The sequence below is a fragment of the Lycorma delicatula genome, chromosome 6 (assembly GCF_047948215.1).
Source record: "Lycorma delicatula isolate Av1 chromosome 6, ASM4794821v1, whole genome shotgun sequence".
In the NCBI taxonomy this organism is placed as follows: Eukaryota; Metazoa; Arthropoda; class Insecta; order Hemiptera; family Fulgoridae; genus Lycorma; species Lycorma delicatula.
Genome location: NC_134460.1, coordinates 1,739,547 through 1,746,172, shown reverse-complemented (window position 1 = coordinate 1,746,172; position 6,626 = coordinate 1,739,547). Strand labels below are relative to the sequence as shown.

At 32.7% G+C, this 6,626-nt stretch overlaps 1 long non-coding RNA gene across 1 annotated transcript in view; it reads left to right on the top strand.

The window, feature by feature from the left end:
* Positions 1–5,027: 5,027 nt before the first annotated feature.
* LOC142326678 (uncharacterized) overlaps positions 5,028–6,626 on the top strand; it is a 108,202-nt gene continuing 106,603 nt past the window's right edge. The window contains exon 1 of the long non-coding RNA XR_012756838.1: positions 5,028–5,419. This is a non-coding gene — a long non-coding RNA (uncharacterized LOC142326678). The remainder of the gene's footprint in view (positions 5,420–6,626) is intronic.

Below are 6,626 nucleotides of genomic sequence, written 5' to 3'. Positions count from 1 at the left end.
TCAAAAATTAATTTAAACGTCAGGAAAAGATTTTTGAAAGTGTATGTTTGGAGTGCCGCTTTATATGGAAGTGAAACTTGGACGATCGGAGTATCTGAGAAGAAAAGATTAGAAGCTTTTGAAATGCGGTGCTATAGGAGAATGTTAAAAATCAGACGGGTGGATAAAGTGACAGATGAAGAGGTATTGCGGCAAATAGATGAAGAAAGAAGCTTTTGGAAAAATATAGTTAAAAGAAGAGACAGACTTATAGGCCACGTACTAAGGCATCCTGGAATAGTCGTTTTAATATTGGAAGGACAGGTAGAAGGGAAAAATTGTGTAGGCAGGCCACGTTTGGAGTATATAAAACAAATTGTTGGGGATGTAGGATGTAGAGGGTATACTGAAATGAAACGACTAGCACTAGATAGGGAATCTTGGAGAGCTGCATCAAACCAGTCAAATGACTGAAGACAAAAAAAAAAATAATTGTATAGAATATAGGAATAACGGTCTTCACCGCTAGCCTTAACTGTTATTTCATCGACTAAAACCATCGTTCCATGTTACGATATAACTTTATTAATAATAATTAAAGGTTACTTAACGATCACATCCTTTGTTTTTGCTACAGCTTGTAGCGAAAAGCAGGACTCTTATTTCATTTTCCCTTTTACAGTGGACTTATTAACAAATAGAAGATAACGAAACGATTTTATAATCTTTAGATATAAACCTGAAGTATAATTTGAATAACAGCGCTTGCGTAGCTACTTTATTGAACGTTTAATAAAGTTAACTCTAGCAGCTGCTTATCAGATGTTTACGTTTCATATAATCCCAAATTAAATTAACTTATTTTCTCGTCATGCGTCTCCGTATTTGCCCGGGAAATAATACAGATTTTAATGAAACTTGTAAAGATTACATACATGCTTTCAGCTATATTATTAAAATATTTATAGGGTGTCCAACCACTTATAATATTGTCAGCATGACAAAAAAAAAAAAAAATTAAATAAATTGAGAAATATTTAAAAAAAAATTTCTCTCTTCTCTCTCTCTCTCTATTTATCTATCTATCTGTGTCTGTCTCTCTGTTTCTCTCCTGTGAATGTGTAACTGTTTGTGTAAGCCGCGCATCAGAAAACAGTTTTCTGTTTATCGGTAATATTGTGTGTGTGTATTTTCGGTGTTAGTCCTCGCATATAATATCGGTTAAAAACACATGTATTTATATTTATGTACGTACGTAAATAACAGTAAATAATTTTTAACGGGATTTTTAATCGGTACCAACGGAAAGCTTTTATTCGTGATCTATTCACCGAGAATAATCGTAGGAAAACTTTAAAGAAACTTTTTACAACTTTTCAAGAGTAATTTTTTTATTTTTTATTTAACCGCTAAGGGTGAAGTTTGTTAAAATAAAATTTCAGTAAATAAAACAGGAAATGTTTCAAACACGGATTCTACAGATTGATTTTCACGAAAATTTTCATTTCGAACAAATCGCTAAGTAATAGACAAATAAAAAAACAAAAAAAAAAACATAGGAATAAAAATTGAACCAAGTAGAATTAAAAAAAACAATCTTTATGTGGATATGAGTATTACGCGTGATTGCGAGACGGTTTTTATTTACGAATGTTTGTTTTGTTAATGTAGCTTTGAGTTGCACACCGGTCTAATGACCGATGAAGAATGGTGGATCCTTGGTTTTATTGGAGTTTTTTGTGTTACAGTCAACTTTGTTATCGAAAAGTATTTGCATAATTAAATTAACTACTCGTCAATAAAGATGTTTGGTAATACTCGCATTATTTTTCATCTAAATATGCATTAATATCTTTAATAGGAACATTTCTGATATTTCAAAAACGTCTCTTTTTGGTAGAACGTTGTGTTTTTGTAATCCACTAGTTGGCGTCACAGATTTCACACGATAATAATAATATCGATTTTTTTAAAATTTAAATGAATGTTTTCTTTCCGGTTGGAAATTAAATAAGTTCTTTAAAGGACGCTGTTTATTTCAGTTAGTATATGAAGTATAATGTACCGATCGAACTGGAACTATAAAAGTCGAAATAATATAACTGAAATGGAGTGATCGATTGTTATATCTCATTTTTCTATTTGAGAGCCTCACGCCCCTCACGAGAAGTAACTGACTGTTAGTAATTATAAAGTAGGCGGAGGGGGATTTTATAGCTTAAATTACAGATAAATTTCATTAGAAATTTTATATTAAATCACGATCGGTGGTCAGTTACACGCGATCAGAATATTATTTTACTATTGCGATTACTAAACTTTAACGTGAGACTTCCTTAGGATGTGAAATGTAAATAAAATCAAAAAGTATAACCTTATAAAAATTCCTCTTACTATGTTGCCGCTTAGGTGAATAAATTTTTGTTTAAAATCAGGCTTATTGAGAATCGCTGTTTATCCTTTAAGATATAGGTAAACTTTGAAAAATATTATCCCGCAGCAGTGCAAGTTAATATTGCTAGTCGTACTGCCTTAACTTTATTTAAATCCAGGAATTAAAAAAAAAATCCCTTTCGGCACGCCGGAAGGCGGAGGTAGATTTCACCGGTGCTAAGTAAAAAGAAAAAAAGATTTCCTTCCTCCTTAAAGTTAAGAAAAACTTCAAATTTACTCGATACGACAACGGATGCATGTGAAAAAAAGTTTCACATGTTTAGCATACGACAGCCCCTTTTTTTACAATTGCAGCAAGATTTTGGTCTGCCTTGCCGTAAGGGTTGGTCATATCAAAAATTATTTCAGTTAAAGTTTTAGGTAATGTTTAGAGGACTAACGACCACTTTAAACCGATTCGACACAGCCTATTAAGGGAGGTATGATTCTTTTTTGTCTTCGAACCCCCATTTTTTCCACCCCCTAGGCCGACGGTTGCTGACATCAAATTTATATAAGTTTTAAGCCCTTATCCAAAGAATAGTAGGATCTTTAAACGAATTCGATATTTTACTTAATAAGAAAGTTGTAGCGATATAACTTTCCCGAAAAAGGTTTTCCCACTTCCACCCTCACGGTCCGATTTTGGCCATTCGACTGAGATTTTGGGACGAGTTATTTTTAATAAACAATTTGAAAGTGATTGCGGCAGTTATCCTGTCCACAAGAAACTGAAATATAACATGTATAAATGTATTTTAAACTTTTGAGCTGACGGTGGTTTTGGAGTCTGCGGGATGTGAAACGCGAAGATATACAGAAATTTTTCGGATGTCGAATCATTGTACCCGTTACAGTACCTAAAAAAGAATAAACATATGAAATAACTACTATTTAGTAAACGAAAGCATCGTAAACAAGTAATATATTTTATTTTTATTCATTACTGTACACCGATGATATAATTATTTTTCGAAATTATTAATTAATATTTAATTTTTTCATCCCAATTTCAACAATATACATGTAACATAACTTAAATTAGCTTTTTAATTATTAGATTTACGATAATTTACATTTAAGTTCATAGAATCTTTTTTTTATGGACGGGCGAAGAATAACAAAAAAAAATTACTAATACGTATTACAATAAAATTAAAATTAATTATAAAATCGACAAATAATAAAAGTAATAATTAAAATTGCTAACAAGCAGTGACAGCGACTTACAAATTCAAAAAGTAACAATTCAGAAATTATACAAATGAAAAAAGTAAAAAAAATAATTAATCAAAGCTAATATTATATTAATGAATGCAATTGAATCAAGAAATGAAAAAAAAAATTAAAGTAATCAGCTGAAATAATAAAAAAAAAACTCCCGTTCAAGTTCAAATATAGTAAATAATTAAATTAATTATTTAATTAGAAGAGAGAGTGCTAATTTGTTCCCATTCTCTAAGTGCACTTGTTGCAATTCGGAACAAAAACATTAAGGATGTCTTAATTTCAAACATCCTGTCCATTTTATACGTTTTAAATCAACGAGGACAGCGATGCATATTTGTATGGACTCCAGGGCATGCTGGTGTTACAGGTAATGAGAGCGCAGACGAAGCAGCCAGAAAGGCAACAGTCTGCGATGATTTGGATGCATTTCCTGTAAGAGTGGCAGACGTTAAAAATTGTCTAACTAACGTAGTAAAAGAACAAGTGGAATACTGAGTGGAGGAGTTTAAATACAAAATTAAACTCGGTGAAAACTTCTCCATATAAATGGAAAAGCGACGTGAAGTTGACTCGCCGAGAACAAGTAGCTGTGACCAGACTTAGAATCGGTCACACGCGATTAACAAATTCATATTTGTTAACCGGCGATGAGAGACCGATGTGCGGTGTTTGCAATAAAACACTTACAATTAAGCATCTAATAGAAGAGCGTACAATATATGAGGACCTCAGAAAGAGGTTCCGTCTAAGAAATTATATTACTACGTTGAACCTACGAGAACTACGTTGGTTGAACCGTTGCGTTATATATCGTCTCACCCTTCAAAAATTTTCAAAAACCCGAAAATGGTTTTTAGATATTTATCTGAACAGTATTTGCAAGCTCCAATCTAGTGAATATCGTGTTTAGTATAGTCGGGAATGGGGAAAATTTGTAATAAGTGTTAAGTGTAATAATTTTGAAAAATCTAGAAATTGTTTCTTTTTTTTTAGATATGTACATGAAAATTAAGCACTCCAAAACTCAAGTTGATATCTTCATCTCTTACCAAAAAGTTAAAAAAAAAATAACAGCCGTTTTTGAAAAAAAATTCAAAATCAATTTTAACTCTTTAAACTTGTAATTTCGAAAAATCTAGATGTTAGCTTTTAGATATTCATATGAAAATTAGACGAATCAAAAATCAAGTTGATACCTTAATTTATTACCAAGAAATTATAAAAAAGTAAATTTCATTGTTATTACATTTGAAACATAAACACTCTGAATTTCAAAAAATTATTTCTTAGTGTGTTCTTCCTAAGAAGAACGTGCATTAATTAAAATTTTCAATAATTTATCTTTAGTAGTTTTTACTGGGCGTTAATGATGAATCAATCGATTAGGTACAGTCAATGTTTTACAGATACAGATATTATTTATATGGTAAATGAAAATTGTTTTCCAAAATAATAATAATAATAAATAAATAAATAATTTTTAGTTAAATATATTACAAAAATTAATTTTTATTGAATAATTTAATAATTATTTGACCTCTTGAAAAAAAGATTTATTAATTTAAAAATATAATTTTATTTTCCTTCTCTTGAAATAAAGTAATAAAAACAATTTGTTATGTACATCTGGAACTCGGCTAACAAGATGAGTCAACAGTTGTATAGTTAAGAACGAAGATGACCGATTGTACGCGGAAGGGAACGAATGTAACAAACAGCCGACTCGGTCTAGTTAGTCATCGCTGGATATACAACGAAGTACGTGTAGTTAAATAAGGTACGTTTATTGATATATATATATATATATATATATATATATATATATATATATATTTCATAATTTCAACTCTTCTATTTTTTTTTGTTTGTTAATATTTAAAGGTTTTTTTTATTGTAACAGTAAGATGTACACTTTTTTGTCTGTATTTCATGATGTGTATGTTGCGCGTGTTTATGTGTGTGTGTGTGTGTGTGTGTGCGCGCGCGCGTCCACGTGTGTATATAGTCAAAAATCAAATTATTTATACTACTTATTTGTTGTATCCCCAACTATTACTTTGAATACCCCCCGGAACTGAGTACGCGTACACCACTTTCGAGACCACTGCTCTAAAGCTGTGGTGAAGAAAGAAATTATGGTAATAAGTCAAAAAATGTGGTATGGGTTATTTCACATTTCTTTACGTTTCATCACCCAGGAACCCCAGAAAACCTAATTAACTGTTGCGGGGAGGGGGGGTAATGTTCATACGTATATCAGTGCGTCTGTTGGCGTGTCGGAAGCTTAATAATTTTTGAATGGATAAATAGAGTTTGATGAAATTTTGTATAGAGATTCGTATGTCAGAGAATTTATTGGTAGAAGTTTTGGATCAACACCTCCGATGTGGAGTGGGTGTGCGGGGGCGGGGGGTTGAGGGTTCATTTTTCAAAATTTTGTAAACATAATGACACCGCTTTATAATAATTTCAGTACTTACGTGAGCGCAAGTATTTGTAAAATATATGCCATATTTTAAAAATTTTGCCGCAGAAATCGAAGAAAGGCCGAATTCTCGGTCTTCCGAAAAAAATACGCCGATGCAGAGGGCATAGGCATCACCGGGGCGGCCGTACGGTCTAAATGGCGTCGGTCCCGGTCGAATAGCTTCGATGCTGGCTGACATATACTTGTTTACGTCAATTTTCGTTTCGGCCGAATTCTCGGTTTTCCGAAAAATATACGCCGATACAGAGGGCATAGGCATCACCGGGGCGGCCGTACGGTCTAAATGGCGTCGGTCCCGGTCGAATAGCTTACATCCTGGCTGACATATACTCGAATTCGTCAATTTTCGTTTCGGCCGAATTCTCGGTTTTCCGAAAAATATACGCCGATACAGAGGGCATAGGCATCACCGGGGGGGCCGTACGGTCTAAATGGCGTCGGTCCCCGGTCGAATAGCTTCGATCCTGGCTGACATATACTCGAATTCGTCAATTTT